Source organism: Arvicola amphibius, chromosome 5, assembly GCF_903992535.2.
Source record: "Arvicola amphibius chromosome 5, mArvAmp1.2, whole genome shotgun sequence".
In the NCBI taxonomy this organism is placed as follows: domain Eukaryota; kingdom Metazoa; phylum Chordata; class Mammalia; order Rodentia; family Cricetidae; genus Arvicola; species Arvicola amphibius.
This window is the reverse complement of record NC_052051.1, coordinates 5703955-5724648: the sequence shown is the minus strand read 5'-3', so window position 1 is coordinate 5724648 and position 20694 is coordinate 5703955. Positions and strand designations below refer to the sequence as shown.

At 48.9% G+C, this 20694-nt stretch overlaps 1 long non-coding RNA gene across 2 annotated transcripts; it reads left to right on the top strand.

Annotated features, from left to right (window-relative positions):
• The first annotated feature begins 5176 nt into the window (after window positions 1-5176).
• Window positions 5177-10895, top strand: LOC119814765. Of its 2 annotated transcripts, XR_005285457.1 has the most exons (4): window positions 5177-5686; window positions 6135-6598; window positions 7378-7569; window positions 9456-10895. It is a non-coding gene; the product is annotated as an uncharacterized LOC119814765 (long non-coding RNA). The 2 variants fall into 2 exon arrangements; XR_005285456.1 differs by lacking the exon at window positions 9456-10895 and having other exon boundaries at window positions 7378-7789.
• The last annotated feature ends 9799 nt before the right edge of the window (window positions 10896-20694 follow it).

The window sequence follows — 20694 nt, the reverse complement described above, 5'->3', positions numbered from 1 at the left end:
ATCAGGCTGGCCTCAAACTCGCAGAGATCCACCTGCCTCTATCTCCTGAGTGCTGGGATTAAAGACGTGCACCACCACCACTAGCTGATCTCTGTTGTTGCTCGTGGACCGGCTCTGATGTTGCTTGTGGAGAAGCTTGGTGCTAGAGTCAGCTCTCTAGCTTTGCCGCCTTGCTAATGTGCACGAAGAGAACACATGATTTGCGTGTGATCTGCATATTCTGCAAGCTTACAGGATGTCATGCTGGGTATGTTCTTTTTTTTTTTTTGGTTTTTGGAGACAGTTTCTCTGTGGCTTTGGAGCCTGTCCTGGAACTAGCTCTTGTAGACCAGGCTGGCCTCGAACTCACAGAGATCCGCCTGCCTCTGCCTCCCGAGTGCTGGGATTAAAGGCATGCGCCACCACCGCCCGGCTGGGTATGTTCTTATTACCATACACTGGTGAAAGTTTTCAGTGCTTTTGACTTTGTCCAACACTAGGTGTTTGTAACAACCCTGGGGTGTACTTTTAGGACTTTTATCATTGGAAAGTGGGTATACAGAAATCTCTTATGAGTTGAGCTCTGGTATCCACCATTTCCAACCTGGACCTGTGTGTGCCATTTCCCAGATGTACTTGGGAAATATACCAGGTAGAAAGAATGCAGCGTACAAGGAGCTATCTGGGCTGGAGTTTGCTTGTGCTGCCTAGACTGTGCATGCAGCCGTCCTCACCATGCAGCCGTTGTCCTTGCCTGCTGGTGTCTGTAGAAGGAGCTGGAACACTGACTGCAGACTGTACATACAGCCGTCCTCACCTGCTGGTGTCTATAGAAGGAGCTGGAACACTGACTGCCACTTTACCACCCATGTGAACAGAGGATCAAACGCCCTGGTTTTTTCTGCATGGTTAGTCACTTCTATATCCTCTTCTTGTTGCTCTGAAGCTGGATTAGCCATGGGTGTGTAGATTATTCTTTAATTTACATTTCCATGGAAAATTTGATCCTTCTAAGTGTTGAAGATAGATAGTTTATACCATAAAGTAAATAGCTTTTGTTCAAAATGTTACCATGGTCACTCCGATTTCAGCCAATAGGTGGCCTGAGAGTGTCTGTGTGGGCACGTGTCAGTGGCCTGTTGGGCAAGCTTTGTTTATATACCCATCGTTAGACTTTGAACTTTGACATGAACATGGAATGTACTGACTTCACGAGCGGCTCAGCCCTGCCTTGGACTTGGCTGCTCATGGGGAGTTTGGGGACAAGCAAGGCAAAGGATCCTCAGAACCCAAAAGATCATGAGTCACGGAGGCGGGGCATGAAAGGGGCTGTTATATAAAAGTGTCCTTGGATTCCAGAACACTCCAGAACTTTATTGGTAAAAACTCTGTTATCCTGCTGACAGTTGGAGAAACAGCTAGTAAACGAGAGAAAGTTTTGTTAACCTTCAGTCTGATGAACTCCGATGACAAGCAGCTTAAAAAGGGGTCTCCAGACCATACTTGGTAGACAGTTCCAGTAGTGGGGTACTCAAGGGCCTCATGTTGAGTGCTGAGGGAGTCCCCATTCTCCTTCGCATAGACTGGGGTATGCTGTCAGGACATTGAGATGAAACTATCCTGAATTGATCTGATGTCCTTGGGAAGACCTTATGAGGGAGGTGGGGTGAGGGTGTGGGGGTGTGGGGGTATGTGGTCATGGTCAGAAGGAGATATAGCCAAGAAAAATGGAGAAAGAGATTCAAGGGTAATGTGCTCTGGGCTTTGGGGATAGAGGGATAGGCTGGGAGCAAGGAAGAGGAGGACTCCAGAAGCTACTTTTTACAGAGGCAAAGGAAGGGAGTGACTCCAAAATCTGGAGAAAGGCTGCAGCCCTGCTCACCACTCTATAATGCTGATGTCCAGATCTGGGAGAGGGCATGTGTGTGTCCCCCAGAGCACCCAATCCGAGCAGGAAGACACATGTCCAACTTGCATCTGAAAGCCAGATATCCCTGGTTCTTTCCATGGGGTTATCTTAGTCTCCCACCTGCTCCTGATGCCCTGGTCCTCTCCGTGGGGGCTATCTCAGTCTTCCACCTACTTTCTGCTTTCCTTCCCGGCCTCCCAGCACCAGGCCTGTGGTTTGTTCCTTGGATTAGCCTCCACAGCATTTCCCTTGGGTATCTCGGCACCTCAGTACTTTCAGTGAACCATGTTGGTAGCTTCCGTTGGAATGCCTAACCCCCTTGGCTTGTTCAAATCCTAATGTACAAACCTGTCCAGAGCAGAGCTTTTCACTCCCACCCCACCCCAAATCCTGCCTTTTTCAGGCTTATACTGTGGTGGGTGAAGATCCTTGTAGATGCTTCTAGAAGCTGCTGGAAAACACCTTAGAGACTCTTCCTTTTCTTTTTCTGGTTTTTTTTTTGTTTTTGTTTTTCGAGACAGGGTTTCTCTGTAGCTTTGGAGCCTGTCCTGGAACTAGCTCTTGTAGACCAGGCTGGTCTCGAACTCACAGAGATCCACCTGCCTCTGCCTCCCGAGTGCTGGGATTAAAGGCGTGCGCCACCACCGCCCGGCAACTCTTCCTTTTCTTACAGCAGCAAATGGACTGACCTCACAAAAATCTCTGAGTCTGAGGACCTAATCCTAACTCCTCAGCTCCTGTCTGGATCTGGCCAGCACCATGCCATACCTTCTGGTCATGCCCTAGGCAGAGCCCCCTAGCGGTCTTCAGGACTCATGGGAGCTGAAGGAGCTCCCTTCTCCCTTTAGAGTCCATGATTGTCCACATGGTCAGCCCTGCTCTTCCATGTGGCCCCTTGTTTCTCCTGCAGCCCTCAGGCCTGCTGTCCTGAACCGGATTTTCCTTCTACCATGGCAAGGTCTGGTCTCCAAAGTATCAAGACTGGCTCTTCTCTGACCACCTGTCTCCTCCCAAGGCCGTCTCAAAACACCCTTGAAGTCAAGTTGAAAACCCTGTTCTGTTGTGGGTAGCTTCAGTGCTTCAGGGACAGCAAGCAGCATTTTCAAAAAAGTGGGATGACCCTGCTCTGCTGGCAGCAACATCTGGGTGACATGGTTTGCCACTGCTGTACTGAGCCCTCAGATGCTTGCTGGGAGAGCTAGCCCAGGCATGGGTGATGCAATTGCCTTTTTCGTTTAGTTTTGCTTTGTTTTGAGACAGGACCTTGCTTTGGAGTCCAGTCTGCTCTCTACCTCTACCCCTTCTGCCCTTCTGCCCTAGCCTCCCTCAGGCTAGGATCACAGGTGGACACCCAGCTTGGCGACACAGCCCTCTGCAATCATTTAGCCTGGTCCTGAGTGGCTTTTCCCGCCCCAGCCCCTCAGTGCTGCGGATCAAGTCTGGGACTCTGCATGTAGTGCATTACTGCTCTACCGGTGAACTCCTCCACCAGCTTAGCCCGGCTCTCAGGCCTGGTATCTACCGGGACTCACTGGTGGTCTGGCTTATCTGTGCTCTTAGTCGGGCATATTATATTAGTTGAATGTAATATGCATCTTAACTGCCAGACTTGTAAAAGTTACAAGACTGTATACCTTAATCAAACAGTGTGAAATCCGGTTCCCAGGGAGAAGCTGCCAGCATGTTCCTGGCACACCTCTCCTGCTGAAAGTTCCCTCTGGAAAAAAAATCGACTTTTTAAAAATATGTTTGAGTGTTTTGCCTGCACATGTGTCTGTGTACCATGTGTGTGCCTGCCCATGGAGGCCAGAAGAGGGCAGGGGATCTCATGATGCCTGCACATGTGTCTGTGTACATGTGTGTGCCTGCCCAGGGAGGCCAGAAGAGGGCAGGGGAGCCCATGGAGATAGTTATAAGCAGCTGTGTGGGCCCTGGAAATTGAACCCAGATCCTTTGGAAGAGCAGCCAGTATCTTAACCACTGAGCCATCCTCTAACTCTTGAAAGCACCCTTGGCTTTTTATAGGCATGAGTTCCAAAGTCAGTTGTAGAGGAGAATCCCAAGTTCCTGTCTTGGAAGGAGGAAAAGAACTGACCTCTTGCACGGGACACATTCAGGTGGAAAAGGGGTTGTGGGACAATATTCTCTCTGACAGCAAATAACCTTTTGTCTGCTTCCTCTTATGAGTGAGACCTAAAGGAACTAGTATCGGCTCAAGACCCCCAAGACTAAATTTTCAGCACAAAAGAGATTTAGTTTCCACAGAGGGACAGAGAGCAGAGGATAAGAGACAAAGACAGGAGACAGAGGAAGAGGAAGAAGGGGAAAGGAACAAGGGAGATGGGGGAGAGGTATTTGTCGGTTGGGGGACAATGACAGAAGACTGTCCCTGGATAGTGAGAAGACAGAGGTGACCCATAGGCAAACGGCAGTTTATAAAGGCAAAGGGGCAAACTCCTTGTTAGGATGAAGTGTTTAATTTTAACTGGACTTGTTAGGGAGCTTTTGATTGCTGGACTTCAATGCTTTGATAGCTGGGCCTTGGTTGTCAGTCTCAGGAGGAAGAAGTGGCCAAATAAGGAAATAGGCCTTGGTGGCCAGCTTTAGGAATGAATCTAACTGTTTTTTAGCAAGGCAGAGGAAATGGGGGGAAGGGCAAGGCCTGCCAGAGCAGTGTTTGCCATGCTTGGGCTGACTAGAGCTCCTTCAAGACCCTTGCCAGGAAGTTGGGAAGAAAAGAAAGAACATGCAGATGGTAGCCAGGAAGCTGGAAGCCCTCGGGGTTGGGAGAGGTGGAGAAGCCATGGGAACTAGCTATGTGTTGGTTGAGCCTGACCATGCCTCTCAAGAAGAAAAGTGGCTCACTACAGCTTGCCTCTACACTTTTCCTGACAGTGTGATTGTCCCAATTCAGGAATTGCTCCAGAAGCTCCTGGCAGGTGGGAGGAGATACCAATCAAGACTCTGTACAGCTGTCCTGCTATGTGTTAGAGAGGAGGTGGACTTGGGGGTATGGCTCAGTTACTAAAGTGTTTGCTTAGCTTGCACAAATCCCTGGCTATCATTGCTAGCACTGTGCAAGCCAGATGTGGTAGCACACACCTGCAATCCCAGCACTCAGCGCTCAGGAGGTGGAGACAAGGGGATCTGAAGTTCAAGGTTTTGCTCTGGTACATAGTGAGTCCCAGGCCAGTCTGGGCTACAGGAGACCCTATTTCAAAAGACAAAGAGGAGTAGAGGAACTCATCATTCTCTCTCTCTCTCTCTCTCTCTCTCTCTCTCTCTCTCTCTCTCTCTCTCTCTCTCTGCTCTGGTTGACTTCCAACACAATGGCCCTCTGCTGCACACACAGGCTTGGGGGAGTGCTGGAGGTGTATGCTTGTACACACACGCTTCTGTGCAGTCAGAATTCAGAACTGTCCCCCAAAGCACACCTTATGCTGCCCTGCACCACTCACCTCCACTGCCCTCCTCAGCCCAGTGAAGGACACAAGAACCTGATCCTCCCAGGACCCGACCGGGATCTGAGGAAGAACACTGGGTGTCTCCACAGACTCCCAGGGAGGCCTGCACCCATCTTATCAGGACTTGAGGGCCTGGGGCACCTGTACTCTAACCCCGCCATATGCCGGTGCTGCTGGAGACAGCGCCGAGCTTAATCCGGAGAAGACTTGCTCCAAAGCCCTTCCATTCCACACAGTCACCGGGGCCACATTTCTGCAGGGGGCACAGACATCATCTGAGATGTCATTTCAAGGCTGGAGCCCAACGTGTCTGTAGAGAAGCCCACTCATACAGGTAGAGGAGTTCTGGGTTCCCGCTGGTTTGGTCCCCTTTTCATTGCAGACAGGGGCCCTTAGTGCTCAGGTGCATTGCTTGGTTAAATGTGGCACCACAAGGAGCCTGCCCTGTGGATAAGTGATGTATTTCTAAATCTAAGATAAAGGTTTCCATAGCTTCCCTAGAGGGACCAGGTAAGTCATTGCCTTTGGTTGGAGAGGGACAGGGTCTTCCTCAGGGCAACCCTTGTTCTCGGGTCCAGTAGATGGCAGCAGGAGAGATGTTCTTTAGGTGCTTTCTGGGTACACAAGTCACTCCAGTTGAAAGCTGGCAAAAATTTCAAACAATGTCTTTTTTATTTTTGCCTACCAAGCAAAAGAGATGTGTGGAGCAGATCTGGTGTGAGCTGGTGGGTGACCTCCATTCTGGATGCTTGCCCAGTGACCCCTGGTTTTTTTCTCTTTAGGTCTCAGAGCAAGAAGAGCTGAAGGAGGTCGAGTGGTGGAACTTGGAAGAACTTCAGTCATTCATTAAATTGTCACTTTTCCCAAGGGAGCATTCTAGAAACCGTGATGATTAACACTGTGCAGGGCTCTGCAGCCTATCAAGTGGATGCTGGGCTCTGCTTCCTTGGTTTACCCCCTGGGGGTATGGGACGGGCATAGTGTGGTCAAGGTCTGGAGTCTGGGTAGCACATGGCTTGACCTGGACTCAACCCAGCATGACCTCAGAGTTGTGTCCTAGTGCAGGATTGTGTGTGGTGTTCTCAGCACCCAGCCCTCTCCTGTCCTCTTGTCTGAAATGGTCTGTTCTTTGTGATTTCAGCCCACCTTGGTCGGCCCTGACTTGAAGGACCCAGGGCGTGTGTCACTAACTGCCCACTTCCAGCAGAGCACAAAGTTGGGGACAGGAACAGCAACACAGCCTCTGGTAATTTTGGTTCCATGGACTAGACGGTGGGCTGTGTTCCTCTGAGGGGCGTGTGTGTGTGTGTGTGAGAGAGAGAGAGAGAGAGAGAGAGAGAGACAGATCACAGTCGGGATGTCCTCTCGAACATCAGGAACAGTCTCCACATAACACACCTGCTGGCTTGGAAGTAGTCTAGGCTGGGGAAACCACAGAACCCTAGGGATCCTCTTGTCTACCTACTCCGTGCTGGGATTGCAAGGATACCACCATGCCTTGCTTTTTAAATGTGGTTGTGGGGCTGGGCAGTGGTGGTGCACACCTATATTCTCAGCACTCAGGAGGCAAAGACAGGTGGATCTCTGTGAGTTTGAAGCCAGCTTGGTCTACAAGAGCTAGTTCCAGGACAGGCACCAAAGCTACAGAGAAACCCTGTCTTGAAAAACAAAAAACAAACAACTGGTTGTGGGTTTGAACTCAGGGTCTCCCACTTGTATCGAAGCAGTTTTTCGACTGATTCATCTCCTCAGCCTCTCATGAGAAATATTCTATTTTATTATAAATATAACATTATATTATAATTCTTTTATAATAATTGTAATATTATAATCACAACTGATTGTAGCCAATCTCCAGTATGCAAGGACAGACCTTCGTGTGTATGTGTGTGTGTGTGAGTGAGTGTGTGTGTGTGTGTGTGTGTGAGTGAGTGTGTGTGTGTGTGTGTGTGTGTGTGTGTGTGGTGGGAGTTAGGGAGAGAGAGGTATCTTTACTCCTTGGACAACCACTTCTCTTTTCATTAGCTGATCTCTAAAGCTACTTTAAAGAACCCTGAAAACCTCCCTCCCATGTCTGCCTGGGCCGCTTGAGGGTCCCCTGCCTCCTTCCAATAGTCAGAGCCTGAGGGAGTTGAAGAAGACACCAGACCTAGCTCCTGCAGCTGGACATGGACCTTAGGAAAGACCTTGGGTGTGTCAGGAAGACACTGGAGGAATGTAAGCCACGGGGGCATTTTAGAAACTTCTTTGGGTAGAAGAGATGGTTCAGTGTCTAAGAGCACACACTGCTCTTGCAGAAAATCTGAGCATTCATACTGGAGGGCTTATAACAATCTATAAGTCCTGTACCAGGGGATCTGATGCCCTCTTCTGGACTCTGCAAGCATCTGCACTTGTGTACACACACAGAGAGAGAGACACACACAGAGAGACACATACACACAGACACATACACAGAAACACACAGACACACAGAGATACACGCAGAGACTCACACACACAGACACAGACACACAGAGAGACACATACACACAGACATATACACAGAAACACACAGAGAGACACACAGACTCACAGACACACAGACACACTGTGTGGTGAGTTCAGGGTCAGCTGGTCTTCATTGTTTGACACAGCCAAGGCTGATGTGAAGGAATTCTTTGCATGTTGGATTTGCAAATCTGACCTGTGAGGTCAGATGTCAAGTCTCCCTTTCCCATTGCCTGCCCTGCAGCTGATGGGTCTTGGGGTTATCCCTCTTCTACTGCAGCCTTTCAGTCCTTTTCCTTGCTCAGTTCTGGAACTAACCTTCCCTCAGAGGGTGGCCAGGGACACCTGATCACGCATGTCAGGTGCTATGAATCTCTTTGGCCTTACTTCTTAGCTTCCCTGGGGATGTAGACTCAGGGGGACATGGCCCAGTCATCTTCTTGCCCCCACTCTGACTAGCCTTAAATGGTGTCTGACTGACATCCATCAATGGAGCAGACTAAGAATTCAACTGTCAAGGACCCCAGGAGTCTCCTGCAACCACACAGCAACACACTTGATGTCTAGCACAGCCTCCCAGGCATTGGCTGGTGGTCTGTATGATACTGTGTGTTCCAAAGCCTCTGTGGACAGACACAAAGGTAGAGGTCACTGGCATCTGTTGCTAATGTCCTCCCATACACCTTTGATCCACTCTAGAACCTTCTAGCAGGGCTGCTTCCTTCCTAGGAATTGTCTCTGGCTTCTTGCCAGCAATTAGTTAGGACACTGTCGACAAAACAGCCCTCCAGCAGTTAGTCTGGACTTTAGTTGTTTTCAAAAGATGAATTTAGAAGTAATTTTCCAATTAGCAGCGGTTGTCAAATAAAGAGGGGAGCAAAGTCTCTGTCTGGGCCCAGACAAGTCCACGGCGTGGCAGGCTGGAGCCTCTTGAGGAGCCTGGGTGATGAATGCAAAGAACTGGTGGCCCAGAAACCAATTAGCTGTGGCTTCTGTTACTAATGGGGGAGCAGCACAGAGCGGAGTGGGCCAGCCTAGAGCGGAGTTCAGATGGGGCAAGCTGTGGCAGCTGAGCTAGCAGAACAGATGTGCTCAAGAACTCCCGGGTTCCTAGCTCGTCACAGTGTGCATCTTCGTTTGATGGAACACCTCTGAGTTTGCATTCCTGATGCCTGGGTTAAAGATGTAATAGCTACCAATGTCTGTTCTGGATGATAAAGCCTAAAGGCTCAGGGGTCCGGGGAGGGCGTTTGTCATGGGGCTGACATCCACCGGGGAACTTTTTTTCGGAGTAATTACTCTTTGCAGAACTGTCACAAGGCGCTTTGTGTCATTTTCTTCTGCAATTATTTGTGTGATTCCTGGTTCCTTCTCCCTATCCCAGCACAGAGGCCTGAACCTAGCTGCTCTCATGAGCTAGGCAAGCCTTCTCCCCCTGAGCAACTCTCCAGCTCTTTTTAAACTTTGGGAAATCACCTAGACAGGCCAGGAACTCATGATCCCTCTGTCTCAGCCTCCCATGTAGCTTGGGTGGCAGACCAGTGAGTGCCCCTGGGCCTAGCTGTGATACTGCTTCCTTAACGGTCTCCTTTGGTCATGTGTTGATGTCACAGGACAACCGATGCCACAGAGAGCCTGGAGGAGGGGATCATCTTGGTGCTGATTCTTGGCTCTGGGCCTGGCTGGCAGTTCAGGCCTCTGGATGCCTGGTCCTTTCAGATCTCTATGGGGAGCTAACCAGACATAAAGGGCACTGGGACATCCAGAAAGGACTAGTTGTTTTTTTTATTTGAGAACAAAAGTACCGTCTCTCTAAGGAGACAGATGCCGGTCTGCCACTCCAGATACTCTGTCCCTTGCAGCTATTGCTAAAGATCTTTTCCAAACGGCTGTAGTCTGGAAGGCTTGTCCTAACCCCACTACAACACTGGACTTGAACCATCTTGAGCCTCGAGTCTCTTCATCAGCAGACTAAAAAGACACTTTGGTTGTGGGAGTATCTCTTAGTTCTTGTCCTCAAAGAAGGAAAGAATCCAGAGATGGATGTGAATTAAGCAGCAGTTTACGTAATAAAGCTAAACATAACAAACAGAGAGACTGGTGTATGCTTTCCCAAGGCAGGGAGCAGCCCAGTGAGTTGCTAAGTCGTTATTAAGTAACACCTTATTAAGCGGTGGACTGCAAAGAAGTTTCTGGGGACATCTCTGAATGGACTGCAAAGAAGTTTCTGGGGACATCTCTGAGGTGCGTAGTGTCTTCGAGGGGAGGTGTTGATAATAGGTAGATGCCTCCTTGCCTCGTCCTTTGGTTTTCCCTTCTCCAGACTCCACCCACACTCTTGTCCGGTTCTTGTGTGACTCTTCTCTGGGGAGACGAGAACAAATGTCTCCTCCCTCCAGAGAGAGGATCTGACAAGTCCAACTCAGTGAGCTGTTGAATTTATCAGGGTGCCATCCCGAGAGGGGACGAGGGGTGATTTGCTGGGTCATAAGTAACTCAAAGACACAATGTGTGGGCTGCAACCCTGGAGCTCCCTGACAACTGTGGCCTGCAGTTCTCACTCTTACATAACTATGGGAAGGTAGGGGTGTTGTGGGTCTTGTAAGTTTCAGGGTCTTCCTGAGATTTATGACTTGTTTTCTTCAAGTTCTTAAGGAGCCTCCCTCCAGGATGGAAATCTTTCAACTTGCTGCATGTCACCATATAGCCCTCTCTTCATCCCCATCTTTAGTGTTCTCTCTTTAACATATGTGTGTATGCACACACGTGCACACACATGTGAATGCACCCACACCCCTACAGTATAAGAGCCACATACATGTGTGAAGGTCAGAGGAAAACTTGAAGACTTGCTTCTCTTCTTACTCCATGTGAGCTCTGGAGACTGAACTCCGATTAGCAGGTGTGGCAGCAAGCACCTTTACCTACTGGGCTAGCTCACTGACTCCTAATGTCCCCCTTAATCACATGGGCACAGTGCCATAGAACACAGGGCAGTCTTCTGTCATGCGGGGTCTGCAGCAAGGCGCTGCTTGGTCATACCATGATAAGGCATTTAATGGGGTCAGAACCTGGGTGGGGGTGAGCGATTCCCTCCGAACCCCAGCTTCCTGTGCAAATGAGGGTGGTGACATTCCGTGAAGTGGCACGAGGTACAAGCTCCTGTTCCTTCTTCCTCCCCTCAGTGACGATGCTAAGCTCAGAGGCACCTCTCAGAATTTACCCTAAGAGCATTTGAAGGACAGCTTTCCATGCACGTATGTGTCTAGACTCAGAGTTTGCTCCAGCCGCTCAGTGGCGGGATCTGTCTGTGTTACTGTCCAACTTAAAAGGCTGAGTTCTTTACCAGCAGAGCTCAGTGGCCTGGAAAGCTCTCCGTCAGGACAGGACCGTCCATTTCATTTCATTCCCATTTGGATGGACATCTGGGAAGGCTTGGCTGACTATGTAAAATTTAAGTGACTTTCCAATCAAATGGGGGGGCGGGCGGGTATTTGATTACTACAGGCCTGGAAAAACTCAAGAGATGGGAAGGAGACAAGTAGTACCATTCCGAACTCTTCAAGGTGAGTATTGATCACGCCCTGGACAAGCCCCGAGGAGAACTTGTAGCCCCAATCCCACCCCCCTTTGATGCAGTTGAAAACATCCTGTGCTTTGAAAAGTGCTTTCGGCAGGCACCAGCAATCTTGTTGACAAGATTAATTTGCTTAGCAGAGCCTTTCTTGAAGAGCTGAGAGGATAAACTTTAACCCAGGCTCTATCAGGACGACTGTAAATCAGAGGCCTTGAGATTTGATGAGGTCTGCTTGGCTCATCCACTGCAGGCTCTTAATAGAGATATAAGCACAGGGGCTGGAGAAGCAGCTCTGGGAGTAAACTGTGCAAGCATGAGGAACCCCGGAACCCACATAAAGAGCAGGGTATGGCGGTGTGTGCCTAGAATCCCAGCACTGGGGAGGCAGAGACAGGAGGATCCCTGGGGCTCACACTGGCTAAACTGGTGAGCTCTGGGTTCAGTGAGAGCGTCAAAAATTAATAAAGATTAAAATGGAAAAAGGTGAAGAGTGGCTGAGGAGGATTCCTGAGGCTCACATCTGGCCTCTGCATGTGTGCATGTTTGTGCTCACGCGCACACAAGAAAATAGTGTAAGAGCAATACGTGTTGCTGACATGAGGGTAACATTGTGACATGATCTTTTCTTTTTTCTTTTGTTTTTTTTTAAGACAGGGTTTCTCTGTCCTGGGCCTGGATGCCCTGGAACTCACTCTGTAGATCAGGCTGGCCTTGAACTCAGAGATCTGCCTGCCTCTGCCCCCGAATGCTGGGATTAAAGGTATGCACCACCACTGCACCCCTCGTGACATGGTTCTACATTAATTTAGGAACATCTAGTTTTAAATTTCATCTGTTTATTTGTTGTGTATTGTGGTGTGTGTGTGTGTGTGTGTGTGTGTGTGTGTGTATGTGTGCACCATGGCTTGAGGTGGGAGGTCAACTTTGTGAAGGTGATTCTCTCCTTCCTCTCGTGGATCTTAGGCTGGGAGCAAGCACCCTTCCCTACTGGACTGTCTCTCTGGTCAGACTTCTGATTTTAATTGCCTTGTCTTGTTTACCTGTGAATTTGTTACTGGTCAACAATTGATTTTTTTTATTTTTTATTTTTTGCAGCTTTTCGAGACAGGGTTTCTCTGTAGCTTTGGAGCCTGTCCTGGAACTAGCTCTTATAGACCAGGCTGGCCTCGAACTCACAGAGATCCACGGGCCTCTGCCTCCCGAGTGCTGGGATTAAAGGTGTGCACCACCACTACCCGGCTAACAAATGATTTTTTAAAGCAGCTTTGGTCATTGTCCATGAGTTCTCCCAGAAGGTGCCAGATGCAGCGGCAGATCTGGATTTTCCTTCTGCTTCTTTGTCCATTTTTCTGGTGTTCAGTTTTGTTTTTCTTGAGTACTGCACCATTTTTCCATATAACGGTATTGTGAAGACTGAGTTTGTGGAGCTTAGGGGACCAGAGAAAGACTGTAGACATGCTTCATGTGGAAACCAAACTGCAGGGTCTCTGCGATCTGAACATGAAAAGTGATGGATGGGTTAATCAGAAATCCAAAGGACCTTCAAGAGGAGGTACAGAAACGCAGAGACAGAGAAAATTGGAAATGTCATAGGGACATTTGCCACGATCCATTGCCATTTAGACAGTGTCAGGGTTCAGTCAGAACAGCAGGCTCCTAAGGAAGATGGATTGCTCAGCGGTGTTTGATCTTGACTAGTCCGTGGTGGAGCTTCTACTCAGGCAAGGGATGTTAGGGCAAACATGAGCTGGCAGCAACAACCAGGTGAGTGGCAGAACATTGTTAAAAGGGAAGGGCCAGTGGCATTATTCTTATCAGCACCCAAATGGAGACAACTCGAGTGCTTATTAACTAACAAGCAGATAAAGGATAGCATAGCCACACAGCAGAATGCCACCCAGATACTGAGATGTGAATGACCTAAATAAAAGACGCCGGTCACAAAATACCACAAAGCCATCGTACTGTGCCCCTGGTGGGGAGCCCCATAAAGGGCTGGTGGGTGAGGCTGAGGAGAACTGGCACCTGCCAGGGGGCCGCAGGGGTGCTGAGAGACAGTGTGTGTGGATGGGACTCTGTGGTCAGGGGAGAGGTGATGAGGGCTTCTGAAGGATCCAGGAGTGTCTGCACACCCCTGTGTGATTACACTAGAAGTCTCTGAATTGTGTGTTTTAACAAGTAAATCCAACGAACCTTTAATAGGATATGGGGAGAAAAGCTATGACCAGTGGGGAGACAAAGTTGACGATTATGCTAGCAAGATGTTCCCATCACAAGCTGGGAAATCCAGTGCCTTCAGATTTATGTGTTGTTGTTGTTTGAAATCATCTTTGTGTCTGTGTGTGGAGAGGCTCATGTGCATTCAGTGCCCTCAGAGGCCACATGACAACATGGGATCCCCTAGAGCTTCACTTGTAGACAATAGCTGACCTTTCCCACCTGGGTGCTGGGGACCCAGCTTGGTCCTCTGCAAGTGCAGTACACATTCTCAGTCCCCCGAGTCATCTCTCCAGCCCCACACAGAGCGCCTTAAATCCTGAGTTCTCATCTCTAAGATTCTGCTGCATGCTCTGTGACTGCCAGGTGGGTGTCCAGGCCTTTGCTGGGCATTTTGTGTTTGCTTTGATGACTTGCTGATTCGGGCGGAGCTGACTGTGAGGGTGGATAGCTGTACAGTTCACTGTCTCGCTCCCCATGCGTGTGTGCTTCAATGCCCTCTCTGATCTGCATTCTCCTCTGACCTGTATGTAGGTGCATCAGGTAACATGGATGCTGGGAAGGACTTGGGCTCTGGACCCTGAAGGTTATGTCCCAGTCTTAGCCCAAGTCTGTTTTCTTCTGTGAATATTAGTAGGTTAAAATTTGTAAGGAACCCCTGGTCTCTCCAGCTCTTAGGCCCCCTCTTCAAGATTCCCTGTCCCGTCTTCCTTCTTGGCATCTTCAGGGACAACTCCATGCCGGCTCCCACACAGAGAACTTATGTAACTTTTGGGGTTTTATATCTTTTCAAAAAGACAAACCCTGGTCAATGAGATGGCTAAGGTGGGAAATTTTGGCGCCTGCTGCCCATTCTGAAGACCCAAGTTCAATCCCTGGGACCCATGAAGTGAAAAAAGGGGGTGACTCCTACAAATCGTTGTTTGACCTCCACTTACGCTCGTTCCGTCCTCTCCACTAAATAAATTGAATGCAACAAACACTGAAAAGCATCTCTGGCTTTTCTTAGGATTGTTACTTGAAAACACCCAGGAGCCCCACGCCCAGTTGTCTGGAGCTGGACATTAGCCTCATTTCTGCAATCTGACGACGCAGTCATGTAGTGAAGTCCAGGTTACAGAAAGGAGTGCCCTGCCTTGTCTTGGTCCAAGATCTGCCCGTGGGACCAATGTATCACTTTCCTGCCCTTCTTGAGTCCTGTTTATTATTCCTGTTTTGATCCCAAGGGACCAGAAAACCCAGAGTACAGCACTTCATTTGTTCAAACCAATTGCTTGGGTGGAAAACAAGGTTAAGCCTGTCCTGTCTCGCTCGTTGATAAGGGTTTGAGCAGACATTGACTTCTGAAAGTTAAGGGGTGAGGAGGCTGTCGGGGAGGAAGGAAAGTAGAAGAGGAGTTTGTTACAGCGCGAAAGGTTAGGGATGACTCACCGGCTCAGGGTGGGAAACTAAGTAATAAAATAAGTGTGTAATTGTGGGCTGCCAGGCAGACAGTGGGCTAATACCAGAGTGACAGATGAATGCGGTGGGGAGACTGAGCAACAGGGAAGAGTGGGCGAGATGGAAAAATAAAGAAAGAAAGAATAAAAGCCAACACAGAGGGGGAGCACTCAGGAGGCTGTCACTTTGTCTTAGGAGAAATTAAGCAGCCAGACAAATTGCCAGTGTACTTTGTTTGGGAAACATGATCAGACAGTCTGGGAGCAGAGCTCTCGAGAGGGGGATCATGGCTGGAGGGGCCCGTGAGTGGCTTGCACTGATGTGGCCTGGGAATAGTGGGGACTTGGTAAAGTTTGCAGGTGTTGTTGGGGTGCGGGGCTGAGGCGATGCTTGGAGTGTGTGCCTGGGTCTCCTTGATTCCCCTGTTCAGAAAGAGAACACACAGTCCCTGGGATCTTAGATCTCTGTTTCAGGCAGGGAAACCGAGGCAAACCGATTGCTCCATTTCATACACACGATGTGATTCTAGCTTTCGCCCCCCCCCCCCCCCCGCTGGCTTCCTCCTCGGCATGCTTCCAAGCCACTGAGGTGGTTCACGAACCCGACCCCAGGCTTCATTTCCAGGGAGGGTTTCATGGCACTCTTCTTGAAAGGGGCATTGTGCCTCCACATTTCTTTAGGAGGGGCTCCTTTGGGCTTTCACTCACTGCCAAGCAAAGCCCGTGCTTCCACGTGTTCCAAGAATGAAGCCAGCTCAGACACTGGCAAAGGTACAGCTCAGACGAATGCCAAGTTCACACGGCAGCTCACCTCTGGGGTCATGGACGGAGAGACACCTAGAGGAAGGTCTTCCTGCCCCAGGCCTGCTATGAATCCTGTGCTCTCATGGGTCCTCCTTGGCCACAGTGATGTACTCAGGGCGATGAGGACATTTTTGTTCTGGAAGGGTCTGTCTATGCCTAACAGGTTCTGACCAAATGAAAAAAGGGATGTTCCCTTGGAAATTAACAAGCGTGGGGGTGGGGGCACAGTGAAAGGTGACCTCTGCCTGTGATTGTCTGTTTCACCTGCCAGAAACAAGGGCTTGGAGGGCCAGCAGACCCAGCAGCTTTCTGGCAAGTCCCTGAGGGAAGAAACACCAGATAAAACAAAGGAAGTTTCTAGAGTACTGTCCAGGCCTAGCTAATGTTTCATGAAGACAAAAGGAGGTACAATTTGTTTTCAGAGAGTAATTTTATTATCTCTTAATGCAAAAAAAGGTAAGATAAATTCCCTATTATTTTATAATAACCATATCAATTTTATAATGCCACACTATTGTAATAACCACTTCATAGCAAGTGATGAATGTATAATTGCCTTTCTTACCTATTATCATATTGTAATTTACCATCACAATTGTGGTGGGTTTTTTTTTTTCTTTCTTCATTTTGGTACTTTTAATATTGAAAACCTTTTTCTAAAGTGGCTCCTTCAGGCTCCCATTGTACAGTTCTGCCTCAAGCCCATGGTGCTGCTACCACCGCTCTTTTCAGATGGTAAATTACCCTGAAACGTTTAATGAATAAATGAATAAATTAATTAATAATGACCAGAGAAGGCACTCAGCTGGCACCTGGTGAATGGCGACCGACGAAGGCTTATGAAAGATGAAGTTAAGCAGCCCCCACCCCAGCACACTCCTTCCTGACTGGAGTCTTCTGGCATGATTGGCCAGTGAGTGGGGCCAAGCAAGAAATTATCACTTAATCTCAAGTATATAAATAAATTGTAAGATGAACTGCAGGCCGGCCTCAGGTGCAGGTGCTAAGGGTGACCAGTGGGGGTGCTGTTCTCAAGCAGGCTAGAGTTGGGGTGACTCTATAGCCAGTGCCAAACGGACAGAGGCTGCCCATCTTGGAGGCAGCACCCCCCCAAAAGGTTCAAACGTGCAGCAATTTCAGGGGGGCTCTCGAAGGCTGGGGACGGCCTTTCCACAGCCAGTCCACTCTCTACAGGGGTCTGTGGGTCGAACTACCCACAGGGCCTTCGTTGTTTCCATAATAACCCCAGAATCACCAGCAGGTGGTAGGGACCGGGCCTGGGAGCAGGGGTGTGGCTAGCAGTCGCGAGCTAGAGCTGTTGTTAAACCAGGCCAATGGAGAAGACGCTGAAGTCTAGGAAGCCAGATGGCTTAGCCGGTAAGATGCCAAACCAGACAACCTGAGATAACTAACTGACTCCCTCCAGCTGTCCTCTGACCTCCACATGTGCATCACACACACACAAAGTGTAAGTTTTTAAAGCAGTGGCTGGAGAGATAGCACAGGAGTTCATGCGATATTGCTGTTGCAGAGGACCCGATTCGGTTCTCAGCGTGCTCACAAAGGCTCCCAGTGCCTGCAACTCCGGTTCCCCTGAAGGCACTCTTATTCATGTGCACAAACCCACATTCACACACTCATATACATGTGATTAAAAATAAAGATAAATTAAAAAAATAAACTAAGGTATACAAAGAAGCTAACAAGCAGAAACGAACGGGCAGGAAAACAGAGAGTGCTGTATGCTGGAGGACTGGGAAATGCCGGAAGGGTAGAAACCAGGAAGGGAGAGTCAGGCACAGGGCACAGGGGAGGGCAGCGCAAAGGGCCTGAGTGGGCACAAGGCTGGCTCAAAGACATGGCCAACCTGTAAAGGGGAAGTTGATTTTCAAGCTCTGTGCTCTCTGTAGCTCCCAAGGGAAAGCCACTATCCGATAAAGGGAACCATATCTGCAGACTGTACTGACAGCCAGCATCCGTTTGGCCAGTCTCTGAGCTTGCTTTCCAATGGTTATCTCAAGCTGAGGCCACTGTATCCCAGTGCCTGGCTACACGACCTCAGAATGAGTCAGTAAGTGGCCAGGATACTACGGAATGTGGGGTGGAGTGAAGTCAACGTCTGTGGCCAGCCTGTCTACACCGTGACACTGTGGTCTCCCCGTTCATGCCCTGGCAGCCTCAACTCCTTGAACAAAGTCAGATTTCAACTCCAACTTACTTTTTTTCCCCTTAAGGAACAACACGTGTCACATAAAACTTTCTTTGACAAGCCCGTAACTAGAATAATTAGATACATAACGAACAATGAGGAACGGAGCGATTCTAAGTATATTCTGAGCACAGCGTCCCCACCACCCGCTCCCTGCAAATGTCACTTGTGGAACACTCGTCTGTTTGTCATGAAGCACAAAACTTTTCCCTCTGTTCTTTTCACAGTTGCTGGGAGCGCCCTCCATCTCTGTTCTCAACCGTGGGTAAGTCACTCCCAAATCAAAGCCCAAACGGCGCCCATCAAAGCTGCGCTCAGAACACAGCTTTTTAGTTTCTACCGAGCTCATTCATCTGCAAATGTCAGCTAGGCTCTCATTTAAATAATGTGACAGCTCGGAAAAGCTGCCAGAGGAAGACGGCTCCCGGTTGCTAAAAGTACATCAAAGATAGTCCAAGAAGTTTCCCCCTCCCCATAAAGAATTTGTCATTAATAATTCACAGGTGGTGCTTGAGACGGGGTCTCCCGTGAAGGAACTGCGGCACCTGCTCTCCCTTTCTCTGTTTCTAAGTGGGGACTGTGAGGACCTCACACAAGGGTGCCTACCTGAGACTTTCACCCCAAGTGTGTGTGTGAGTGTGTGTGTGGGTCCAGCTCTAAGTATGTGGGGTTATTATGTGTCAATCAAACCTAAAATAAAAAACTTAAAAAAACCCAATCTCAGGAATATGAGATCCTAAATGGACCCAAGAAACACATTAAGTGGAACATTAAAATAAAGACTTTTTTTTTTAAGGCTGGGTGCATGCCTTGAATTCTGGCACTCGGGAGGCAGAGACGTGGAACTCTTGTGCGTTTGAGGTCAGGCTGGTCTACATAGTAAACTCCACGCTAGTCAGAGTTACACAGTGAGCCTGTGCCTAGAACCAAACCACACCAGACTAGACCAAACTAAAATAGACAAAACCAAACAAACAAGCGAACAATTCCCCACCTCCACAAGATCAAAGGAAACCATGAAAAAGGGAAGATTTGAAGCTTGCTTCTCCCATTCTGCTGGGAAAGGGGGCACTAAAATGGCCACCCAGCTCAATGGATCAATCTTAAAAACCATATGCTTATAAAAATGTTTTGAACCAAACACCTCATCTTTTCATTTGCCACGGTGAAGAAAATCCAGTCTCCCTTGCTTTGCAGCTGGGTGTGTATGTGTTTGTGCATACTGTAATTGTGCATGCGTGTATGTATATGTGTGTGTATATGTATGTATACATGTGTGTATATGTATGTATACGTGTGTGTATATGGGTATGTGGAGGCCAGAAGTCAGCGTTGGTGTCTTCTTCCACCGCTTTCCACCTTAGTTGCTGAGACAGTCTCTCTCAGATAATCCTGGAGTTTATGAACTGGGCTAGACTGGCTGACCATTGATCCCCAAGGATCCCCTTCTCCCCTTCTCCTGTGTTAAGAATACAGGTGTTTGCTGCCGTGTCCGGCTTTTATGTGGAGGCTGGGGACTGAAGTCAGGTTCTCGTGCTTCTGTGGCAAGCACTTCATCGACTGAGCCATTTTCCTGATCCCTTCATCCCATATCTAAAGGAAGTTTCAGATTCCCTGTGAGTTGGCGGAAGGGCCACAGGTCTGTGAGCTGGGGGTGGGGTCGGGCTCCGGTCTTGCACCCTGGCTTTGTGAACTTGGACAGGACAAAGGGTTCAGAATGTGGCCTCTTGCCCCAAGACTTCTTTGGACCAGGTGTGTTTTCTGTAGAAAATAAGACAGCCTATGATAAGAAGGAGAAGCAAAGCACTAACCAAATCAGGCGTGGGTGGCACCACGCAGGTACCCTGAGCCCTGAGTCCTTCTTGCTGTTTGGAACACGTGATGACTGAGAAGACAGACACCCTGTCTTTGCTGCAGCTGCAGCTGCAGCTGCTTCTCTGCTTTTCACGTACAGTGATAGTTTTTCTCTTCCTTCGTTGTTGATCTTGTGTGGCTGCCTCCTCAAAGCTTCGGGGAACAGGCACGTGTTTGGCATGTTTTCCCATCAGACTCTGGTTGTTTCCCAGACAAATAGGGAGTGTGTTTATCCGTGTGAACAGTCTATTTCAGTCTCCAGCTGCGAGCACAGCAGTCCTGGGGGCCGGATTTTCTCTGTATCCAACTGGAAAACATTTCTGACTTCTAAGGCTCAAGCCCCAGCATTGACCCAGTTTTGGTGGCCAGATCTCCATCCTGGGTTGTGTGTCCCTCAGCTTGGGCCACGCAAATTCTGCCCCTGTCAGGAGAGGAGCTGACTGGGTGCATTTGATTTATTGAGTTTTAGATGTTCTTTCCAGCGTGGATCAGAAAAGATATTTTTGTTCTTAGCAGCAGGTCCCAGGCAAGCGGGGAACAGTGCCTGGTTACGAGGGAGTTCGGGGAAGGGGTGCATTTGGTTCCCAAGCAATTATCATCCTCCAACAGAGCTAACTGCACCCCAAAGTAGATCCATTTTCTCGCTGAAGAATAAAAGCGTTGGATTGGTTTTTTTTTTTTTGTGTGTGGTAGCTATGCAATTAGTTCTTCTTGCCCATGTTCTACCTGGCACTGAGGTGGCTTCCTGGGGA